This window comes from Apus apus, chromosome 11, assembly GCF_020740795.1.
Source record: "Apus apus isolate bApuApu2 chromosome 11, bApuApu2.pri.cur, whole genome shotgun sequence".
Lineage (NCBI taxonomy): Eukaryota > Metazoa > Chordata > Aves > Apodiformes > Apodidae > Apus > Apus apus.
The window spans coordinates 10279524-10304330 of NC_067292.1; the positions used below are offsets into that span (position 1 = coordinate 10279524).

General features: G+C 44.4%; 2 long non-coding RNA genes across 3 annotated transcripts in view; one reads left to right on the forward strand and one right to left on the reverse strand.

The window, feature by feature from the left end:
- Window positions 1–24807, forward strand: part of LOC127389239 (uncharacterized) — a 63784-nt gene that overhangs the window by 20363 nt on the left and 18614 nt on the right. The window contains exon 5 of the long non-coding RNA XR_007890592.1: window positions 1228–1391. This is a non-coding gene — a long non-coding RNA (uncharacterized LOC127389239). The remainder of the gene's footprint in view (window positions 1–1227; window positions 1392–24807) is intronic.
- The window catches only part of LOC127389241 (uncharacterized), a 155172-nt gene continuing 140958 nt past the window's right edge, over window positions 10594–24807 (reverse strand). Inside the window, exons 3-5 of one of the 2 annotated variants that reach the window (XR_007890595.1) lie at window positions 23671–23861; window positions 15570–15807; window positions 10594–10829 (exon numbers count right to left, since the gene is read on the reverse strand). This is a non-coding gene — a long non-coding RNA (uncharacterized LOC127389241). Of the gene's footprint in view, window positions 10830–14264; window positions 14553–15569; window positions 15808–23670; window positions 23862–24807 lie in introns of those variants that run through there. The other variant, XR_007890596.1, reaches the window with a different exon arrangement.

Consider the following 24807-nt stretch of genomic DNA (forward strand, 5'->3'; position numbering starts at 1 on the left):
ACCACACAAAGGCTGTACTATTTTAAGGGTCAAGTGCCAAGCTGCTCCTTGTCTGCTGTACCCTTTGGCCTTATAATTTGACCAGTGCATGCACATCTGCAACAGCAACGAATGTCAGCTTTTGTGTGTGCCCTGCAGTATCCATAGTCCTCTGTAGCTAGTGGTGATTTTGGACTTGGACCCACCAGTGACTGTGTTTCTGCTTTGTGCTGAGCTGTGAAGATAATTGTCTTTAGAGTAGTATGTACAAAGCCCTACAGCTCAGTTGGTAGCTGCCCCTGCTTTTAGCTGGAGTCCCTAAAGTTGCCTGCAAGGGAAAATGCAGTGGGAATCCAAAGATGAGCTGTGGCACTGGTGGTGAAAACCTGGCATGGCTCATTTTGTCTGAAGGACACAATTCAGGAGCATGTTCCCACTTGTTCTTTTTTTTTTTTTCATTCTTCTAAGATATCAGAAGGAGATAATACCCCAAATCATGACATGGGGGCAAGGTGAACAGCTTTGCTTGTGATTCTGGAACCTCAGACAGAAGGAAGCCTAAGAGCTTTTATTAGATGTGACTTGGCTTGTGGCTCTCTCCTGGTGTTTTCTGTGTGTGTGCTGAGTGGTTTCCAAAGGAACTTTTTGAGTACTGTGGCAAATGGGAGAAATTCACTGTGGAAAACTTAGAAACAACTTTTGCTTTGCATTTGTGAGCAAAATATGGCATTTTCCAAAGCATTTTTGTGTATTTAGTCCAGGTCAAAATTATCAATTTGTATCATTGCAAATATAATTTGTGTAGTAAAAATGGAAAACAACCAGACCGAGCTGCACCACATCATTAATTTGGTCCTGATGGAAGCTTTTCCAGTTGGATATTTCTGCAGAGAAATGTAATAATTTGTCCATTTTTATTGCAAAATAATTCTTCCACTCATGAAAATGGTCCTGGATGAGACAAATGCACTGATGCATGTTAGGGAGAGAGCCTTAGCAGGGAGGGAGTTGGCATGATGCTGGGTAGGGGAAAACTTTGTCTGTAGCAATAGCAGCAATACAGATTTTCCAAAGGCTTTCTCTCTTAGCACATGCTAATTCATTAAACTCTTCATGTTATGCACCAGGACCTGAGTGCCAAGGCTGAGTAACTATGTGGTGTAGCCATTTACAGATGCAATTAGAAATTTTTGAAGTTATACCAAAGAGTACTTTGATGTTTTAAGCTCTGTGTTTCTTGATTTCTAGTGCCCAGCTTCTGACTTCAGAGCCAGCAGTCCCTGCAGTGTGCCTGGGGCAAGTCTGGCACTTCTACACGAGGACCAAAACACTCAGCACAGTGGCCAGAGAGACTAATAAGGAGATTTTAATGCTACTGCTGCAGTAACCCAGCCCAGCAGCTCCTCTGGACGGTGAGTACAGCCAGCCTTTCTGTCACAGCAAAGATGTCTGATCTGAAACATGGATTACCAGCAGCCAGGAAGTCACAAACAGGGTCACTGTTCTCCTCAGGCTGTTTGTTCCCATCTGCCACCTCCAACAGAGCACCCACACCACCAGGCAGGGAGCTGGGCACTCCTCGCCCTCTCTCTGCTGAGGATCTGCTGCTCTACAGCAATGTGCTGTTGAATCGCGGGGCCACAAAGTAAGTGCATGTGGGGAAACATGACTGTCTTACCTACTGGTTTGAGCGTTCACTTGGGAGTTTAGATTCTGGACTCTGCTCCCAGGACTGTTTATGCATTTTACATGAAATAGTCACCAGGTAACATATAATCCCTGATCAAAGCCCTCAGGGCATTTAGGCAAAGCAACACCCAGTTTCTGGATCCTGATCAGACTTAGGTGTGAATTGGGCTGAGCTGCTTGGCCCTGTCAGGACTGGGGCAGTTCTGGGCATGCACAAAGGTGGAACTCTAGATAGCTGATGAGCTTGAAAGTATTAAAAAACCCCTGGAGATTGAAGGGGCCAGATAGTGGGAGGGACTTAGGAGCTGCAGGGGGATGCAAATGCCAGCGTTTCAACCTAAAGTACTGATTTAGGGTAAAACATCGGGTCCTTCAGTAAAAAAGTCCTTTTAGGGGGAAGCAGTTGTTCTCATAGATTCCTGAAGTGGCAATTTATTTACATAACCATTTTATGTGCTTTTTTAAAAAAGAAGTCCCATCCTAGGCTCTGCATTTACTTGGATTTGTTTCCAGTAGGCTGCTTGTGCTGAGCTGCAGAGTGGTGGCTGCTGTATGAATAGCTTGTTATTCTTACCAAGCGTGACAACTTGTAGTGAAATCAAGAGCAACCTGCTCTAATGTAAACTGATTTCATATTGCCCCTGGCAGTCCCAGTTACCTCATCTAACCTCTTTTTGCCAGTATTTTTTTTTTCTTATTTTTTCCACTGAAGATGCACCCTGTGCTTTCTTAAAAGGTGTTTTATCATGCTGGTTGTTGCACTGGTGTCTGCAACCTGCAGAGGAGCTTCTCTGGTATTATTGTTGGAGCATTCCAAAGTCACTTAGACCCTTGCACCCTCCGGAAAATGCAGGCTCCAACTGCCTGTCCACTCCAGGGGTGAGCTCTCTATAGTGGCGGATGATTGTACACAAGAATACCTAGCTACAAAGCACCACAGATCTGTGTTTGGCTCTTGATGGGGCTGTTGCATCTTTGATTCACCACCTGTATGTTTGAAGAGTGCTGCAGTGCTGGGTTAAGTGTGGACAAAAAGAGGCTTATTCAGAGCAAGAGTGCTGTCGTGCTGAATATATGCCAGATACCCAGTGGGAAGCAGTTGTGTTGGTAAGGGAGTGGGGGGCATCAGGGAGTGGATTTGGGGCAGGGAGTGCTGTGGGAGAAGCAGTTTGATGTGCCAATCAGAGCTGCCAGATCGGTGTGTATGATGGATGTGATATAAATTACTATCTATAAATAAATACCACAACAGCATTTTAATGAGGTGTTTTCTAATAGCGCTTGTCCAGGCTGGTAGTGTTTTGTTAAGGCTGGAGAAGTATCTCCGAGCAAGCTTCTTGGCTAAACCTTTATAAACATGGTCTCACCCAAGATCTAACTATGGTTTGTTTGGATAAGAGGTTTTGCTTGTTTGTTTCTGAACATACTTTCAAATACCTTTGGGTTTTTACTGTTATTTATTTTTTCCTTCTTGGCTCCGGTTTTATGTTGGTGTCACAGAACCTAAATGATGCAGATAGGGGACAGATCTGGTACCTTTTCTGAGCATTTGGATGGGACTCGGCCACATGCATTGTAGCAACCCGTGTGTGCTGCAGGGTTGCACTGTGCACACTCCCACTGCTTATCTGCCCTGGTCTGTGGAGTCCTCCTACAGCACTGTCACCCTGCAAGGTTGTCCCCTGTACACTGGGGTACACAGGCAGCTTCACACCTCTCTGCCATCTGGGACTAGAGACGGGCCCAGGTTTCCTATCTGAACCAAACAGATCGTGGTGAGAGGCAAAGAGTGAGGCTGGGGTTGGGTTTGGAGGCGGGTTCTCAGGCACTGCTTTCACAACGTTTCAGGCCAAAACAATGGTTTAATCAGAAAGCTTCTCAACATGGTTAAGTTGCCACCACAAGAATGTGTGAGAGCTGCATATATATCCAAATATACTGAGAAAGCATTTGTATTATAAGTAAATAATTGGCAGGGGAAGTTTTAGAGTTAACAGCTTCTGTTCCTTTTGAGGAATCATTAACTCCAGCTTGGTCTCCCTTATCAAGAAAACCCAACACAACAAAACAACCCACAAAATAATATCAGTTAGAACGTGCATCTGGAGGGCTGCACTCCAACCTCCTCAAACCAGGGGTAGCTTCAAGATTAGCTGAGGTTGCTCAGGGCTTTGTCCATTAAATTTTTGAAATGTCCAAGGATGCAGATTTCATAAACCTCTCTGAGCACCTGCTCCAGGTTAGTCACTCTAATTTTGAAAAATTTCTTCTGTGGTGTCTAATGGAATTTCTCCTGCTGTAACATGTGATTGTTGCTCCTTGCTGTGCAGCTCTGCACAACAGAGTTCTCACTCACACAGAGCAGTCTGCCATTACCTGCCATCACTGCACAGGAAGCTGCCAGCTCCTCTTCAGCCTTTCTTGTCCGCCAGGACCCCAGGTCCTTTTTTTCAGCAAAGCTGCTTTCTGGCAGCTTCATTCCTAGCCTGTGTTGTCACACAGGTTTATTCTGTGTCAGGTGCAGACTTCACATTTGTCCTTGCTGAGTTTCAGAAGATTTCTCTCAGGCTTGTTTTACAGGTTGCTAAAGAGCACCTGAATGGCTGCCTTGTCCTCCAGTATAAGGGACCTACAGCCTGAGCTCAGTGTCATGCACAATTTGCTGAAGAACTATTCTGCTCTGTCATCCAGGTTGCTGATGAAGACTGGCCTTAGCCTTGTCACTTGAGGAATGCCATTGGTTAATACCAATTACATTCCTAGCTGTTGACCAGTATTATTCTTTGAGCTTCATGGCCCAGCCATGAGGTTTTTTCAGCCAGGTTGTGGTCCATCCATTCAGGCAATCCCACCCCTGTTTGGCCCATATGGGAGACAATGGCAAAGGCCATGCTAAAACCAAAGTGACATCCGCTGCTTTCCCCACCTCATCCATCCAGCCCATCATTCCAACACAGGTGGCAGCCACATTGGTTGTGTACAATTTGTCTGTAGTAGATCCATGCTGGCTGTTCCTAGCTACCTTTGTATATCTGGACATGGCTTCTGTGTGGACCTGCTCCATAATATTCCCAGGAAAAATGTATGGATACCTTCCATAAGACATCTTCAGCCTCGCTAACCCTTTGGCTAATCTGTTTCGGAAGCCTGTTGATTACATGTGTTGAGTTTGTGAGACTTTCAGCATGAGTTTGCAGTGTTGGTTGAGGGAATTTTTGGTAGGGAGTGGCTGAGCAGGTCAAACTCAGAAGCAACCTAACCAGGACACACCTATTTTCCTCCCCTGGAATCCCTTTCTTCCTAGCCTTGCCACCAAGGACAATCTTCCTGCCATTATTGCCATGGCCTTGCCATGGCAGGTGCTCTAAGGGGAGGAAATGGGGAAAAAAGGGAGGAATGAGGCTACCAAGCCAACAGAAATGAATAAGAGTATGGTAGTGTCAGATCTTGGCACCTAGTGGGGATTCAACTAGTTTGAGTAAAAGGAAAAAATAAGGAAGAAGAAAGAGTAAGGTCATCTGCACAGAGTGCTTGGAGCAGGTATGGTCATTTCTAGAGAGCATGAGTGTTCCAGTCCACAGGAAGGGCCTGGCACTTGCCGAAACACACACTTGCACCATGGTCTGTAACAGTCTGACTTCACAGAGGATGGTTTAGTTTCACTAGGTATAACTTCTGTTCACTGGGGACTGAAGTACAGTTCTGAGGCAAGTCTGGCTATAGAAAGTAAGAAACAAAGTATTTGGAAAGCCACCAGGCCTGACATGAAGCCAGAGCAGGACAAATGCTGCTTTGCCAAGCTGGCATGGCCTTGGGTGGCTTGAGACTCACACCTGCCATGGCTGCAGCCACGGCACTTGCTCCCATCCAGGGCAGCATCTGTGGTGTCCTCTGAATTGCTCCGTTTCTGTGGAAAACAGAACTCCTGGAAATGCTGGTCAGTACAGCAGCAGGCCAGCCTCATGGGGGCCTTGTGGGGTGCACTGGGGCCTTCATGGGGCTTGGAAGGCTTGGCAGAGCAGACACATCCCCTGTGACTGGAACAGGACCATGTAATTGCAGTTGAGGAAGTCAGCAGACACAGTGCTGAGAGGTAATGACCCTGTAGGAACACTTGGGCATGTGGCATTGGCAATTTCTTGCTAATTAGAAGATATATATTCCTGTCATCTATTGTTGTGCCCGTACTAGTGTGGTTGTATTTCTGTGATGGACTTGTATTTGTTAGGTCCTTACTAGCACATTAGGAGACTTTTAACAGATGCACAGAACTGCAAATAGGATTTTGTGTAGCAGCACCACTGCTGTGGAGCCATGTGCTTCTCTAATGAAGTAGAGACAAAGCTGAGGTTCCTCTGCGTGGCAGGCTGAGGTCTGCAGGGTCCCAGGGTGAGGGCGAGTCCCCCTGCACTGCAGTCCCGGGTGCCTTAACGAAACCCGACTTGCTGGGTCACCCTCCTGCAGTGACACTATCATTTAAAGTTGTTTGCTTAGTACAGAGATACTATCATAAGGTGTGGTGCCCTGATCTGAGTCTAGCAAGACAGTAACACTCTTATTCACCCACCCACCTTTGGCAGATGGTCTGAGGGTCTCTCCTTGTCTTCATGATGGAGAGTGTTTAATTCATCTCCGCCCAGGAGTAATTACGGGTTGCTGCCTACTGCTACTGGAGGTTCCCATGTTGGCATCAGAGTGGTAAGCCTAGAGCTCACCACTGAGATTAACTGCAAAGTAAAAGCATGATTTCTTGATGTCTGTTTTATATTCAGCCTAGAAGAAGTTACTTAATACATTGTGTCATTTACTTGTGATTGTTTTTCTTAATTATCATTAAAATGCTCCTAATTGCTATTACCCTGCCACGCTCCTATTTCTCAGCAGCTCTTTGCAAGCAGCCTTCCCATCAAACTAGAAAGCAGTTCTGGTAGGAAAGATTTTATGGTATTTTTGTTTTTTCCTTTCCTTTAGGAAGAAGCCCTTTTAAAATTCTTTTATTCTAGATCCTTCTGTGTAAAGCACCCTCAGCTTTAGGACAGACTGCTGCCTTGTCAGTGCAGTGCTTATTGAAACAGGCTGCCTCCCCACCTTCTTTGTTAACATTTATTTATTTTTATATCATTGAGGTAATAATATTGACAAAATAGGTTTATTCAGACTCTTAACTGTACAGTTTACCACACAAGCAAAATAAAACATTCAACACAGTTCCTTTTATTCATTACAACAGTGCTGAGCCATTATAGTACCAGTGCTGGGTAACTTTTCCTCCCTTCACCACTTGCAATCTCTTTGGCACTAGTGTCCCATGCCAAGCTTTCTTTTTGCTCAGCATCCTCCATCTTTGCAGGAGGTTGTTGGCACCACATGGAAGACTAAACAGAAGCGAGGCCAAGCCTGTAGAGCCTCAGTCTTCAGCGTGCAAGACTTCTGCTGGGAGAGCAGGAGGAGCGAGGTGAGGGGCTCTAGTGGAATCAGGGGTCCCTGGAGAGCTCAGCTGTCTCGTTCAGGTTGTGTGAAGCCCAGCCCCACAAGGGGACCAGCTGTAGCCTCCATGCTGCTCAGTCCTGAGGTCCTGGAGCACCTCAGAGCTTCGGTGCTGAGTGCTGTTCCATGGAGCAATTGCTAAACCCGGGTGTCCCTACCCAACCAGTGAGCTCAGGCTCAGAGGGATTTATGGATCAGATGTAGTAGCCAAATAATCCTATAAACACAGCTATGGCACAGGAGCTGCAATCTATTTAGCAAGGCCTGTTTTCTTATATGCTCATCAGTGAGTTGGGATCAGAGAAGGTGTAAGTAAGTCCTGGGGATGGTTGACTGGAGTTAGCAAAGAATAAAAAAGGTGTGGGAGGATGGAGTAACATTTCAAAACAGAAGGTGCATTCACATCTTTGCTGTTTCTAGTCAGTGGACAAGAATTCTCCGGATACAATGAAATGTGGGGTCTGGATAAGGGAAGCAGCTGTCTTCTGATGCCTAGATCAATGGTGGGAATAGAGATGGGACAGCAGTGCAGGAAGGGGAAAGTGATTCACTCACTGATTTGCTAATATACCAGCTTCACCACCTTTATAAGCACTGTAGTGCCACTGTCACGCTGCGGGCATGTGACGTCTGCAGGGGATCGCTGCTGAGGAGACTGACAGACAAGGTCAGTGACGGCCCTGCTATGCACTGGGGTGTTTACTGCAGCAGCAGCTTCAGTTCTGACCCTGGCACTCAGACTAACCCACGTCCAGAGCCGTGTTTTGGGGCTAACCTTCCCCTGCTGAGGCACTTGCTCCTCACTGGGTGCACAGGCTGGTACGTGGGGCTGCCAAAGAGAATGAGGGAAGTTTTGGTGCTCTGGTGACTGGGATTGCTGCATCACAGATGCTCCAAGTGCAGGTTACATACATGTTAACCAGCATTTCAGCTTGGGGGGGTTGGGGTGGGTCTGTAACCTGCACTGGGCGCTGGGCTGGGTTTCACAGGGTTCTCTAAGAGCTTGTCATGGTCAGCACTACTGAAAGCCAGTGGGACGGGGTAAACAAATCCTTTTGGCGCCATCGGCATCCCTGTCTTGCTTATTTCTGGCATGTCTGGAAGGTGTTGACCTTGAGCGGTTCAGAGTGTTGATGCCCATGTGCTCTGCAGTGCCTGCCTTTAGACACAAGGGCCAGGGTGTTACCCCTTGCACTTGAAAGGGTGCAGAGTCTCTGTGCTTCAACTCTGCAGGCTGTGGGAGCTCTGCTTTTGGTGATACTGTCTGACCACCTGCCCTTGAGAGCCAAGAGCTGCAGCTGAGGTGACCCTGGTTTGGTGGGTCAGACATCCACACTGTTGAGCCCTCCCAAACACACGCACCTCTGTGCTGATGCCAGCTGAGCAGAGAGAGGACTTGACCTCTTCTTGTATCAGAAAGGTCAATCTCCCCACAGACTGCTTTTTCTTTTAAATCTGTACATTAAAAGGCATCATAAAATGCTGTAATAAAGGTGCAATTAGTGACTCTTTGGAAGCACCGTGTGATTACTGGCACTTGGTGCAGTAAATAGAAAGCAGTGGGGTTCTGGAGTTCATTTCCAAACAGGTGAGTGGGAATGCTCAAACCAGGAGGTGATTAGAATGTCTGCAGGTCTGGTTTCTCCTTTCCCTGAAGTGAAGGTGGGCGTTAGGCTGAGGTGTGCAATATTGACATGATGCCTCATCTAAGATTTGCCAATATCCGTTTGTTGCTTTCTACTCTTTAGCAATCAAACAGAAACTTTTCAGCTGGTACTTTCTGGGTGATAAAGTTTGAGAAATAACCTTTTGGTGACTATTGCAGAGTTGTGAAAAATGTTCTTAGGTGATACAACAGCTGCATCACATGAGCAGAGCACATAATCTCAGAGCTACCTGTATTCTCCAGTATGGTTCAGTATGTGGATTAATTTGCTGAGTCATACTGTACACACTGTGAGGGAAATGCTCCTGATGTAGCTGCTCATGCTTAAATGAATAGATTTGCCTGTTACAGAAACCTTTAAACTTACTACTTCTTAAACACCCTCAGTGGCAAAAGCTGCCTTGGCTGCTGTGGGAGCAGGCCTGGGTCAGTAATGCCATGTTACAATAAATAGGCCAAGTTGTATCACAAATGTTGTGATTGCTCCGGAGGCAGTTGGCCCTCTTAATAGATTTTGGGAAATATATTTAAATTTCAAAATTTTTATTGTCATACTGAACCACTCTAAAAGTGTAGGTAATGACATGTAGCAGACTAAGGTATCTCTTCGCATTGAAGCTGTGTTGACTCATTTTATATTACCACCAAAGGAACCAACCAAGTTTTTACAATAGCTAGCAGTATTTCTATTAAATAGCATTAGCCAATAATTTCTAAAACTACCTGTTAATTACCACATTAAACCCTTGCAGGCAGTTCTATTTTACATAAGTGCAATCCATGTTCCAGCCATCAGCTGAAGATGAGAGCCTTTTGTTGTAGCCTAACATGACCATGTGTTACCATATTCCTTTCTGGAGTGAATCTGTTGTCTTTGGGTTTTTGGTGGTGTTTTTAATCCTGATGCTGCCAGGTAACAGTCAAAAGAGACAGTTTATGTGGCACTACCTCTGGGCAGCTCGTCTGGCAGGTGCACGGAGGCCTGCCCAGCTGAGGGCCAGGGCAGCTCCCTAGCTCAAGCAGGGCACTCTGCGGCTGGGCTGCAGTGGCAGCCAGCCTGGCTCCAGAGCCCACACCACGCTCTGACACCAGCACCAAACTGCTAGTCCAGGGAGCAACTCTTGCCCAGTGTCTCGTCTGCCTTGCAGCCGCTGGCCCAGGCTGGGGACTGCTGGCAGGCACGGTGCAGAAAGGGCTGGGCTGGCTCCATGGGGGCTGGAGAGAAAGTTGGGGTGCCCTGCTGTATCAGCCTGGGCAGCTGAGCTGTATTGTGCATCCCTTGAATATTGAAACCCCTCCAGCATGTTGGGCAAGAGGGCTGGCACGGCGTGTTCTGCTGCATCAGGTCTGTCACGGGTCCTCAGCTGCTCTGTGGAGGTGTCTGCTGGATTCACAGCATGTCTGGAGGACATCACAGAACACACAGCTGAAGCAGGTAAGAATAACTCTCTTGCAGGTAACTGTAACAGTGACAGGGAAAAAGCTATGTTTGTTTTGTACTTATCACTTTAACTAGCTGTAATTATTGCTATTGTTAGTGTTACTATTGCAGTATTACCTGAGGCTGCCCAGTCAGCACTTGTGCTTCATTGTTTTCAGCACAAATGCACCTAAACCCCTCAAAATTTTTACAGTTCAGAATGTGACTACAATGCTGAAGAGGACAGATGAAACCAAATGGATACAATTAGCTAAGGCACAACTTAGTCATCCTCTTCTTGGCGTAATTATAAAATGGACAAAGGTAGTGCCAACTAACCTCAAATGCCCTTCTAGCCATAATTAATTACATTGCATAATAATGGTGTCAGTTTAAACATTGTTTAAAACCAATGCTTTGCTCAAAATTACTGTACAGCCACACTTACATCTTGCACAACAGAGTAGCACACAGCAGTGTCTTGACTTCCATTTTCTATTTCGTTGTGCCATCTGTGCATAGGAAAAGCTCCTGACCAAAGAGGAGTCAGTGGTGCAGTGGTCAATAGAAGTGGGAAGATTCATCTGTCTGTGGGATATAAGGAGCAGGTAACTACTAGAAGTGCCCAGAGTAGAAGCAGGTACAAAGGGAGTGCCCTATGCCTGCATTTACCCTTGACTACACCACTTAGAAGAGTTGCATAATTAATACAATTGAATCACATCAGTCCTTTATTTATAGAACATAATGAAATGGTGTTCAGCATCCTGGCTCACACTGCATGGGTGATTGCCATATATGCACCCAAGGAGAATAAATAAAAACATTTCCCTAAGGTATTATGTCTCTTTACCTTCTCTAGTTGCATCTAGGACTTTATTTTGAGAGCAGTTTGTAAGGAGTGCAGTAATTAAAAAAAAAAAAAAAAGTACTCCTGCTCTACTATTGCACACACAGTGTTCAGAGGAGCACTGCAGTGATGCTGCTCCCTGACGCTTTCACATTTCCTGGGTGGTACATAAAGTGTTGCCATAGGTTGGTGGAGCTTAGGGTGTGCACATAACCTACACATACAACAGTCTATTGAGCACAGTCCCCTGTGTTGTACTTCAGTTAGTCCTGTTGAAACTCCACAGCTGGCATTTGACATCAGCCTGGCTCACCTAGAAAGCAGCTCATCTTAAGTTCAAGAAAAAGGAAGAAAAGCTGTAGCATTTGCTAGCTGCTTTCAGTGATGGCAGTGGCTGTGAGCTGTGGAGCAGTCCCCTGATAAAGACAAAGGATATGGATGATTTGAGGACACTGTTTGAGCCACAGGCTCCCACACCAGCTTGTGCTTTGTCCATGTGACCATCTCAGTACTGACACTGTGCCTGTCAGCATCACCCAAGGGAGGCTGGTCTACAACAGCCCCAGGAGCATCAGATGCCACTGGGACAGGATTACTGCAAAAGTAACATAGAACAAAGCACTGCTATTATTTTATCTTCCTCTGGTTGCTATTATTGGAAAAATATGGGTATTTTAGAAGTATTTCTGTTGCTGGATCATTTGTCCATCTTTATATGATGTTCTGCTGTTCTTATTGCATCATTTGCATTTGGCCTTTATTTATGATGCTACACTGTTTTATGTGTACACTTTATAATTAGAGCTACTAATTGCACGCCTGCTTACTGCCTTGAGTTGGCTTTTCCAGAGGATTACTTGCTAAAAGATCACAATTACTCAGTTCTTTTCAATTGCTCTGTGAATATTTTCATAAATTGAAAAGAAACCAGGACTAGGTTTTTAATTTATCCTATTTCCAAGCTTTACGTGGTGCCCCTTTGGTGCATAGAAATGACCTGCATCAGAAATTGCAGCTTTTCAGAAGCTGTTTAAGCTCTTTTCTCAAAAATCCTCCTTTTCTGAATAAAAATAAATAAATAAGGCACCACATCAACATCATGAAGGAGTCATGAAGCTGTTACATTAGATTTTTACTGGGTTTTTGACATGCAAAACTTTAGCCTAGACACATTGTCATGTTCTTGATACATTTTGAACTGAAAAATAAAATCCATGTAGGTTAATGGTTCTGCAAGAAGGACCTCATCATTTCCATACACATGCTGCAAACTTAGACACAATGCTCCCATTTTATCTTTTGTTATTTCAACTTGCTGATGAATCAGTGGTGTTATTCTGCTGAAAAACTGGAGTAATGCAGCAGTGAATCAGGCTCATTGGCTCTGCATCTCACTATGCATCTAAAATGAGGATCCACCTACAGGTAAATCACTATCATACTGTGAGTATCTTGCAAACTGCAATCTGTTCTGGCTTGCCAGATCTCCACTGGAAAGATTATCTGTGTTCAGAATTAGAGCACATGCTGCCTGCACTTTAGTCAATGGGAATGCTCGTGTGAACAAGATGAGCTGGTTTTGGCTTTTCTAATTACAAATCACTCAAATCAAAAATAGCAGAGCATAGTGGTACTTTTTGTTGTTGCAGATGTTTTCCTTACCTGGCTGCCACGATGGAGAAGGAGCAGCCCAGCTGCTTGCCCAGGGGGGCAGGGAGGCACGGGGCAGGCAGGTGGGCAGCCCTGGGAGGCACTGCCAGCTGTGCTGCCAGTTCAGGGCGCTCGTGCCCATCACCGCACGCTGAGGCTACTGACAGCTCCAAGGAGACACCTCCAAGTGTGTGTTCTTGCAGCTATGGGAGTTACATCAGACACTACAGCTATTTTATTTGCAGCCCTGAGCTCAACTTTCCCATGTTACGTGTCGGTAGGCACTCAGTGGCAAATAACGCTAGAAAGTGTATGTAAGTGTAATCAGCTTATTGGGTTTTCTTCCTTTAGTGTGATAATCTCCTGATTTTTGTAAGTAATCTCTATTCAAACTGCCAGATAACTTCCCATTTCCCTTATATGTCATTCTTTTGCTCCCACAGTCAGTCTTTTAGAGCATCTCATAGAAGTGTGCATTCCTGTAGTGCCTGGAGACCCAGCCCTCCCCTGTGCACAAATGCTGTACATTTACCTCTCCTGCACCCTGTGCTTAAACTGGCTAATAACAAATGCATCCCATTTATATGGTGGGTCCAGAGAGTCTCAGCAAGAAACACAGCCAAATGTCTGTTGATTTGACAAACCACTATGACAGAGGACCTGAGCAATTACCTGAGTGTATAGTTTTATTATGGGGGGGGTGGGGGGACAGCGTGGTGGAAGGGATGGTCAAGGTTAGCTGCCTTTAGCACATTAACAGGCTGGGAGAGGGGGCCCCAGCTTCTGCCTAATGAACGCACTTGGAACACAACTGGAAAAGCTCTTTTGTTTCTTCCACTTGGTAAGAACATCACCTTGGGAAGCATCACTGCTGCTGCCTTTGCCCAGGATGGCTCAGACCTCCTCTCTGGAACTGCAGGTGTAGTGCCCAGGCCACCAGGAGCTGAGCAACCCAGGCACAAGTGGTGTCACACAGGCTGCAGTCTTAGGGCTGACATCAGTACTGAGACATCACTGCTGGGTTTCAGCAGGTTAGCACAAAGCTTTTTCACCCCACTAAAGACTGTGTCTTTTGTTCTTCCAGCTGAAATCAACCCAAGTGCTAACAGGTGAAGGTTGGTTCTGTCTGCTGGTGTTCAGCTGGAAGGAGCTGATGGCATCAGGCTGTGGTGACAAATGGGTGACACCATGAAAAAAGTACCTATTTGCTGGTGATTACAGCAGAAGGGAAAGGGGGGGCATGACCTGCCACACCCTGCCAAAGGCACAGGCTCTGTGGCAAGGCTTGGCTGCAGCAGAAAGAAGGTAAGTACCATGTCTAATTGCACTGCGTGGCTTTCAGGAGCTGAGTGATGGCTTCACTCTGCAGTGACACCCAGCCTTGACCAGCACTGAGCAATTTTCACTGTCAAAGAGACACCACATGAACCCAGGAAATGTGAAACATCATGAGATAAAATAAAAATGAGCCAAAAAGGCAGAATCTTACAATGAAACTAATGTAAACACTGTTGTTAAGAAATGTCAGCCTAGTTTTTATCTTGTAGCAGGGAGATTGTTTCTGAGAACCTATGCAGAGTTAAATGAATTCATAAACCCCCATACCAGGTGCAATCATTAGTCAGTAAATGAATTACACATAATTATCTGCTTTGTATTTAATTCACTTGGCTTCCAGTTTCTTACTCTTTATACAGTGAAACTATCTTTCTCACACAAACACACTCTCCACGGGCAAGGAGGTTTTGGAGGGCTGCCATTGTCCTGACTCATGCATCAGACTCCTTGATTTGAATGATATTTATCTAAGCCTGCAAACAAAGAAGATGGCTATGTGTCCAATGAGAGAATAATTATTGTTATTATGTTTATAGAGAAACAAAGTCAGGAGTTAGGACCCTGGGGGAAGGTGGCAGGGGCAGGGGATGAAGGCAGTGTTTCATGTGCCAGGGCCCTCACCGCGTTCCCTGCCCATGTGTCACCTCTGCCGGGAATCGCCCATGGCCAAGGCCGGCGGCAGGGTGATGCCAGCCTCGGCAGGGGCGTGTGCTGGGATCCTCAAGACCACCTCCCTGAGGGCTCTCCCCAAGACACCAGGATCACACTGGACCTGCAAGGGTTTGAGCAGCAGCTGAAGGGAGTTGGGGTTGACCCAAAGCACCCCAGGTGGCTCCACTGCTGTGAGGCTGAGGATGGGGATGTGCTGCTCTGCAGGCAAGCCAGCCCTGGCTGGGAGGCAGCACTGACAGGGCAGCCCCTGTCTTGTAGCAGACAGTGTTTTTTTCTTACACAGTGCCAGGTGTACACTTGGATCCACAATTTCTTTAGCTGAAATACAAAGAAAGGGGGAAAAAAATCCACAACAGAAAAAGCTTGCTTTGCAAGTAACAGCTGCTGCTACTGCAGGTCACTTATGAATAAAAATATCCCTTGAAATGACATTTGGGATCCCCTTGCTCCACAGCTTCAGGGCAAGCTCAGGTAGAGGAGCCCTGCTCCACCACCTGGGAGGGATTTGGATGCTGTGACAGTGGCAGTGCTGTGTGTGACCCAGGCTTCCTGCTGCCAGGTTAATGCTCTTTGTACTCAGGGCAGTGATAGAGGAGGCTCTACCTACCTATACTTTAGGACTGTTTATAGTAGGCAGTAAGTTTGGGATAACCAATAATTTGAAACCCTTATTTCTAAAATACATCTACCACTCTAAAGCCTCATCTTGGCTGGGATTGCAGGAGTCCCCCAAACTGAGAGGGCACCCCAAGCCCTGCTAAGGAGGGGACTGCAGCCCTCTGAGGCGCAGCTGTTGCACGTGCACGAATCTTACTCACGTTTCTCCGTGGGGCCATGGAGATAGTCATTGCTGTTCGTAGCCAAAGTCTGATGTGTCTGTACAGTGAGATGAGTGGTAGCTTTTCTTCAGCTTGGTACCACCAAGCAATGGTCCTGCCATCACAGCCATGGCTCGGGAGACCTTAGAGAAGGATGCCAGACTCTGGCAATGTTTTGGTTTGTGGCTTAAGGACACAGCAGCCGAGGTAACAGCAAGCAGCGCTCCTGTTGAGAAAGCTGGAAGAAGTGTCATTTACTTCCACCAGCTCAGCTTTAGGATGGCAACGTTTGAGCCAGCTTGCAACTATCTCTAATGATCTTTGGCTTAACAACATAAAGCTAGGGAGACAGCAGAATAAAGAGCCAGATGAAAATGTTACCTGGAAATAACAATTTAGAATGAATCCTATGCAGGGAACAAGACATCCTGTTCTTCTTCCAAGTATGAAATACTTGCAAATTTTGTCCTTGTTATTGGAGGGGAAACAAAACCAATAATCTGCATAACCATCAGTGCTCAAAAAATACCACTAAAAATGCAAGATAAATAACCTTCTACTCAACCTGTTTTTAAAAATAAATTTTATCTCACTAGATGTTCTAACTGAAGATTAAATCAAAGTTAAAATCCTAGGAAGAAACATGGAAAGGCTTTGACTAAGGAAGAGTTTCCAAAGCAGGGATAGGCAATGACAGTTTGGGTCACAAGGCATTCCTTTGGGGGTATGCATTGAAGTGCTGGCTTTTTTAAACTATAGTAAATTTTACTTACTTAATGTCCTCTCCAGGGCAACCTGGAGAAGGGTGATAGAAAACACCCATACGCCAACATTAACATCCCAGGACAAAAAGGGCTTTATATTAGAGCAGTCAAAAATATTGTTGAGACAATACTAGGCACAAGAGGAGAAAAAGTGGTTTTACTGACTTGGTAAAGACTGGAAGATCAGGACTTTCACAGTCTCCCAAAACTGGCACATGGCCTTGAGAAGCCAACCCCACCACTCAGTGCTTCAGTCTGCCTTGCTGTAGCAGCAATGAGACACCTGCTGCCTGTCTGTAGCCTGGGAGAACAAAAGGACATTGCACTGGTTACCCCAACTTACAGCACTTCTTAGTCCATATTTATCATTGAAACTTGCAGCTTCTGTTGAAGATTACTTTAGAATGGAAACAGGCCTTTGTGCCTCAAAACATGTTCATTTATTTACCTACAAGCTTGCTTCTTTATCAGTTATCTAATGAACATATTAGTGCTCCCTGCCAATTAGGTCTACAAGGTATTTTTAAGATCCTTGAATGGAGGAAGCAAACAAAACCACGCAGGTAGAGAAATAACTGAACACAAGACTTCATAAATATTATTGTGCATACAGCAGTTTCTGGATCTCCTCCTCTCCCTCCCTGATACACAGACTGTGTTATTATTAATACAAGACAAATATTAGTACTACAGGAAAAAAGCCCTAGATAGTAGCCAAACTTATGAAAAGCACTGTCCTGTTTACAGTTCCTGAGAAATAATGCCATGAACTGTGGGCCCAACAAGATTGCCACAAATACTTCTCTCTGAGCTAGCTGACAGAAAACAGTCAAAAGAACAGGGCTATAAATTGCTGCTTCACTATAAATCACTGCACTGGGCACATCTGTCCCAGCACACCTTATTTGCTGCTGGATATAATATGGCTTTAATTTTTTATATATATTTTTTTAATACAGCAACCCAGATGGGAGCTGGCTTTGCACATCTGAGGATGGTCATATTGTCACATGTATCACAAGACCACAGAGCAGTCATGCTCTTCACTGTCAAACCCAAGGAGGTGTCTGAAAAAGGTGTTTCTCCAGTTGCCTGGTGCTGGAGGGAGCCCATGGCCAGGCTGAGTGCCGGGCGGTGCATCACGGCTGCGGAGCCACCCGTGTCCAACCCTCAGAGCCTGAGCAAAGCAAGTTCAGGGCTGTCTGCACCTGTCTGGAGAGATGCACTTTTTCTGCACAGCACAAGGACTTGGAATCAGGTCCTCTTCCAGTGTGAATGGTACCTATTTTGGTGCAAGATCAGTACAGGGAAATATATTTCACATTTGGACAGAGGAATTTTTCCCAATTTACAAACTGTTGAATATTTAGAAAGTTTTAAATAGGCATCAGTAACAAAAAGCACAGATTCAGCAGTAGAAGCCTTGCAGTTACTGGCCTTCTTGAGTTGTATCAGTGAAGCTAGCCTAGGATTTTGCAGAATTATTAATAGCCTATGCTTGTGGAAATTTTACTTAGTTTTGGTGAAGTTACTCAAGTAATTTAAAATAGGAATATTGTCTACCAGCCCTGAGAAGATTACATTGCTGGGCTATGTTCATGTGTGCTTTGGAAGGCTCAGAAGGGGATGGAGAGAAGGAATAGAAAGAACCACATCATGCCTTTTTATACCTGAAAGACCATAAATTTATCTGTTTGCAGAGTACTGGCATGTTGCCTGGGAACTTCCATTAAAAGATGCAGTTCTACTGCACTGCACCTCTCAGTGTCAGAGGTGGCATCTCTAGCATGCAAATGAAAGCTTTAAGGTCATGTGTGCAGTAAAAAAAAATTAAAAATTTGTGATTAATCTGACAGCAGATTCAGCATTGCCTTCCTGTGAGGCTGTTGGGGTATTTTCTCCAGTGACATTGCAGCACACTCTGCCTGCCAGCTTTTATGTTACTCCATTTTGTCTTGTTGCACAAGCCTTGCTCTAGGATGAATGTATGAATTCGTATTTTGGTGATGTGAAGCAATCTAGCCCTGACCTTGCTGTGGTTCCTTACACACACATAAAGCATCTTCTGAAGCCAGGGAGAGTTTGGCTCTAAAAGCTAATGGCAGGAGAGGTCACGTCCTTTATGTCCTGCCTGCACGCCCATGATTCCCAGACCTTCCTAGCATCTTCCTGTCTGTTAGGGAGGAGACTTAAAATCTGGGGTCCCATGTACTGCTTTGTGGTGTGACTGTGCTCTGTAAATTAATGAAAACAAGTCCCACCAGCACAACTAATGGGCACAGCTGTGAAATACAACCTTTTCTGAAGAATCCATTCCTGTCTCTGCCCCCTGCCACTCCATTCCAAAGTAATGAACTAACCCCATTTAGAATTGCTTTGCTTGACATCTGGGTCCCAGATAGGGGAAAATAGCCCAAAGAAGGCAAATTTAACCCACTGTGGCAAAGTCCCTGCATCACTGGGTGTGGGTATATACTGGTGAGTTTGGCTCTACAACAGGGAAAAGACAAAAAGCTGAAAAGGAGAAAAGCTGAGCTGGGAGGGAGGGGCAGAGGAAGATTTTGTGTGCATCTGGGAAGGAAACAATGGGACAAGGGGGAAGGAATTAAAGGAACCACATCTTTCTCTGCATCACAGCCCTGCAGATTGAGTTAACTCTCTCACACTGGACCAACCCATAGTGCCCTCCTTCTTACACTGCTCCCCTGTGACTGCTGTGGTGAAGCTCCATCACATTAGATGTGTCTCGACCAGAGACCATTAGGGCAGCAGTGTTAGATCAAGCCTCCCTCCTTCTTTCTGATGACAATGTGTCCCCCACCCTTGCTGGCCTATTCCAAGCCCTTACAATTAAGTTCCAGCCCACAGCCTCTGCCAAAATATCTGCCAAAAATGCTCTTCCCTTCCCTCCACCTCTGACCCCACAGCCAAGCCAACCCTGCCCCAAGCAGACAAGCTCTCTCCAAAGCTTCCAACAAACCTTCAGTGGGGAGGTCTTTCCCACCCATCCCACCTCCCTGCAATGCCTCTTGGGGGAAAGCTACACAAGGAAAGGATAAAGACAAGATGGTATTTCCTCGCACCCTCTTGTACCTATGTCCTCTCTCCTCTATGCTTCTATTGTTTCTCAAGCTTATTCTATTGTTTGTGAACTGCTGCGTGTCTCATTAATGACAATATTGGTGCTTTTCCATTATTGCTGTATTCCATAACATTTGTACTATTCATAATTTCAGCCTTGTACACTCTTTGTATGTTCAAAGCATTTGCAACTATTTACTGCTTATTTCTTTCAGAAGCAGTGCAAGGGAAATGCAGATGTCAGCACCAGCAGCCCCATTTAGCAGATGGACCAGTCAATACAGCGAGGATAAGAGTTAGTAGCAGCAGCCTCAGCATTTGAGTGTCCAGCATGAGGCCTTTTGGTCTGAACAAACCAGAAATAGCTCTCCTCAATTTACTGTTCCCTTCAGATAAAAAAGTGTCTGCAAGTGCTTATTCAGTGGGTCACCTTAAGAGCAAGAATGGTTTAAAAAATGCATGTGTGCTCATAAATACACACATGTGTGTATATACATATGCATGTGTATATATATAGGCTCATGTATATGTGGATATACATACATACATACTCATGTAACGTATAATGAATATATAAGGTAGAACTGCAAATATATAATAATAATATATATTATATTGTAGATATTAAATATATTGTGTTTGTTATGTATTATAATAGATATACATCCCTGTGAGATATAATCAGGTTTCATTTTGCTTCAGTAAGCCTTTGACTATAGTCAAGGTATCTTATCTGAACATTTAAGGCTCCCTCTTTTGAGGTTGAACTTTAGATGTCCAACTTCCCTGTCTCCAAAGAGCAGAGGAGCTTTATTCCTTCCTTGTAGGACCTGTGAGAGCACTGGAGTGACATTCAGCAGGAGAAGCCTGAAACAACCTGAACAACCCCCATGCTCTCAGCACTTGAAGTCCTACAGCTCTGAGGTCACACCATAATAAATAGCACTACTGCCTGGAGAGCTTCTGTTGCTGAGAACAAGGCGAGTACGAGGGACAGGTTACACACTTGGAAATGTACAGAGTCCTTCAGGATTTATTTGTTCACTCCAGAGAGAAAGTGAGTCATGAGAAACCTTAAGGCGGAGCACTCAAAACAAGGAGTGTATAAATGATTAGCAAGGGAAGGTCAGCACTAGTCCTTCAAGTCTGAGCATGTCCCATTGTCAATGGTACATAAATAATACTAGTTGGATGCCTGTGGTTGCAGGAGAACAGCTATCACACTTCTAGTCTCTGACACATCCCTGACTCATCATCAATGAGACTGATCTCAGTTTTCTTAAAAAAAGATAGTTAAGGTTACAGGATTAAAGTGGTAAAAAATGGAATTTGATCAACAGACCCTGTTTCAAGTCAAAGCTGCATACTTGACAAAATCCAAGCATTTACTGTGTTTTTAAAAACAAACTAAAATCCCTTTACTACATGGAAAGCCAAATGCTGAGATGGGAGATGGACCTGAATTCCACTTGCGCTCATGCAACAATGCAATTAATAATCTTGTCAGATAAAATCCGATTGCAGAATCTTTGTTAGCACAGTGATGCAAACAAAAGAAAGTACATTGCCTGTTTTCTTCAGATCACAAGTTGAGTTTAGAGCATTTGCAACAGGAAAAAAATCAGTTGACTTCTTCAGTGAGAAGGGATGACTGGTGATTCACTTGGAGGTATCTGACAAGGACATTGAGATTATTATTTTTTTCTAAAATAAACTCTTCTATACTAGTGATTTTGAAGAAAAATTCTGTGGATAACACACCTAAGCACACTAAATATGTAATTCTTAAATCCACTAATACTTTTGGCATTGCATGCAGTAGCATCTAGGTACTGAACACAGCTCTCCAGAGGCTGTAGGTGCTGGTATTTTCAGCAGTATCAACTGTATCAACTACAGGAGAATCCAGGCCACTGTTGTAGTTTATTATCCAGCTGTGACTGCTCTTAGACACCTCTGACACCACATCTTTTGTAGAGATACTGAATGCCTTTTGCACTGGTGCTAAGCTTTTCTTCAGGTACTCCCCAGTAAATTTCTTACAATGGATTCAAGTTGGACAGGTGAACCGCATCAACGAGATGGGGCAAATGTGCACATCTGTGCACACTTTCTCAATGCCATCTGATCTGCCTGCACTTCGTTTGCAGCCATTGCTCTCTGGCTGGGATAATTTCCAGCTCCTCTGGGGACACTACAGTGCTGGCAGAGTGTGCCTTGCTGGTGATCTACTGAACTGTAGAATCAAAAAGGAATTTTGAATTGTAAAGAGGTTTAACACTGTGCAGATCTGTGCAAAGTTCAGTGAAATAATTTTGCATTTTTTTTCCTGTCTACATACAGCTATAGCTCTGTCTTGTCTTAATGTAAGATGTCTGTGGATGTGGTCCATACATCCCTTTGATTTGAGAATTTTAAAAAAAATTACAAACAAACATTACCTGTGGAATAGAGAATCCTTACTCCAAACCATTCTGACCCCTCAGGATAGCTGAGATGCAGGGGAGACATACATTCTTCTGCACTGCAGTTATATTTTTCAGGGCCCAAAAAACTCTGACACTGAACTGTCTGAGAAAAGAGACAAATCTCTTGCTTTGGTAATTGTATGTCGACTACCCATCTGTCAGACAGCTTTAACACTTGACCTTGTCTGGTTTGCAGATATATTTATCTTCTTGCTTTCTGATCAACAAAAATAATATAAAAGGACTCTGAAAAATAATATTAAATATATCTGAAAAACACCAATCATTGTACAAACAACAATGGGTGAAATTAGGAGATAGAATTTGCTTTGTTTGCATATGTGGGGAGTGGCAGAAAGAAGCAACACCACTTAATGGCTGTGACAGCATCTTCAAGTTACAAGATCTTTTTCTAAGCCATTTCAAGAAATGTTATATGCTGAGTTTGCCTCATCCTTCTCTACCTTTTGCAATCACATGGGTGCTCACTTGTGCAACAATATTTAGGGGAAGGAACCAAAACATAATTGCCCTGTTTAGATAGCTGAACTTCTGAAAAGCATAAAACCTAACCTGATTTTTAGTTGGACTGGGCCCACATAGGGGCATTTTGCTTGAAACAGTCTTTTCTTGTGCATTTCTACAGGCACAGTGAGTGCTGAGATCACAGGTGTGCTGTTTACTCTTGCAGAAATTAAGTAATGAGGTGCAGTTTCTTGACTGTTCTCTTTCTTGGGAAGTGCTACAGAGGGCTGATGTTTTCAAGGCAACTGTTAGTGAAATTTTGTCTGCATCCTTTTGTTTGAAACAAAAGAACAAGACAAGACATTGTAAGAGTTACAAACTAATCAGAGGTTTGGCAGCTGCTTTAGATCACAGAAAAATGTCTTAATCCACATACATTTAAATGAATAAATAACCAACTCAACTACTTAAGCAGTGCTATCATTCTTTGCCAGTGTGACCCTCATGCTTATGCAAAGTGTTATGAATACCTTTATGCAGAGTAGACAAGCATGTTAGGAGGCTGGTGACTCACAGTTCCTTGCAATGAACTGTACTGAAAAAGGATGTTTAAACCTCTAAGCTCAGAATTGCTCTGCCTTTATCACACAGACACATTGGTATGACATGGCTGACTAGAAGCACAAACAACTTCTCACAGAAACTCATAACAGAAACCATGTATTTTTTTCCTTTTAAAAGGCTGGAGAAATAACCCCCAAAACTGACCAAGCTATTTCCTTCTGTCCCCTTTGTTATTTTCTAGTATCTCTGGGTCCGAGTCAAAACCACAGCTGTCCACCCAAGCCTTCCCACTGACTTCTGTGGGGCTTGGATGGGGCTTGCTTGTTATCTAGCTTTGATACTGACCTCAGTCTGCCATCCCATCTCCCAGGCTCCCAGGAAGAGAGAATAGCAGACCCCAAATGACATGAGGAAAGAATTTAGGTTAAAGCTGCCTGGGACAGGTTTTAGTATGTGTTTTGAGATAACTGGTAGTGAAGCATGGCCTCAAAATCCAAATAAAGGAGTGATATCTTGGCATGATATCCCAGCATGTGTTGGAAGAGCACCAAACACCATAAAACTGGAGGCTTTGGGCAGTGCCCTGGATTTAAAAATTAAAAAAATACTAATAATAGAACTGTGATTGAATTTGAAAATTGACCGTATTTCTTGTTCTCTCAACTTTACTGATATACATTACTGCTCTCTCTCTTTTTCTTTTCTTTTTCTTTTCTTTTTTTTTTTTTTTTTCTGGGAAAATAAGAGATAAGGACAAACCTCAAAGGTGCAGCCTTCTGCCTGGACCTGCAGCGTGGCACAGAGGGCATCAGAGTCATTCCCAGGCTTGCTAGCAGAGCCTCAGTGAACTATTGCCATGCACTTGGGTCCTGGCCTGGACACAACCTCCAACACTGCTCCTTGCAGAACAGCAGCTTTCTATTCTCCCATCATCTGTGTTCCCTCCTATTCTGTAAAAAAACGTGAAGCACAAAGAAGAAAAAGTCAATGAGCGCTCCATTTATCCAGTAAGACCTTACACACGAGGTGGTTTAGCACATAGACAGCTGTGCCCAAACGTGGTGGGTTTTGGCTAAAGAAGTAAAACTAGGAACTGGTAAAAATTAGAGGAATAAGGTACAGTTTAATAACCACAATAAACAGCTACTAACCATGCAGTAGTGCAGAGGTTTCCATAAACCCATGAACTTTGCAAGGCTGCTGGGAACTTCCAGTGCTATCTTCTCAGGTGAGAGAGCGGGAGGAAAAAAGGGGTACTCCTCAATTCATCCCTTTATTCTCACCTAGGGAGGAAATGTCTTCTGATGATAAATCACAGCAAACATGAGCCACTTCTCGGTCACAATCTGCAAACCTGCATTCATGAAGTAGTGTGCACCTAGCTTAGGGCACCCCTAAACTTCTGCATTTCAGGAGGATCAGCCACCCACTTTTTCAATATGCGCTGGCTTTGGGATTACTCCACTGTTCCTGAAGGGCTGTGGCTTCTTCAGGGAAAGAGAAGGATTAAAATAAATCACACTTTTAAGCTAGTGCATTATTATGGGTGACAATTTTCATCATCCTTTTTAAAGGGGTGGTTCAATAGCCCTTTGAGGATTTGAGTGTATTTTATATTTGTTGTTTGGACAAGACAGACTACAATCATGAATTTGAAAAATAAAGTTTGTTAATACCCCACTGGCTGTAAAAGAGAAGGGTTGGCATACACATCTTCCTTTGGGGATTTTGGTTTCTTGAATTTGAATCCCATGCAGCAGGAGAGCCATCATTTGGCAGTAATGGAAAGTGTGGCACAGTGACATTTTTGTTCACACAAGTCCTTGCACACTCAAAATTTTGCTGAAAAGCAGGTAAATGTTTAATGAAACAGTATCTGGGTAAACTAAGCCTCTG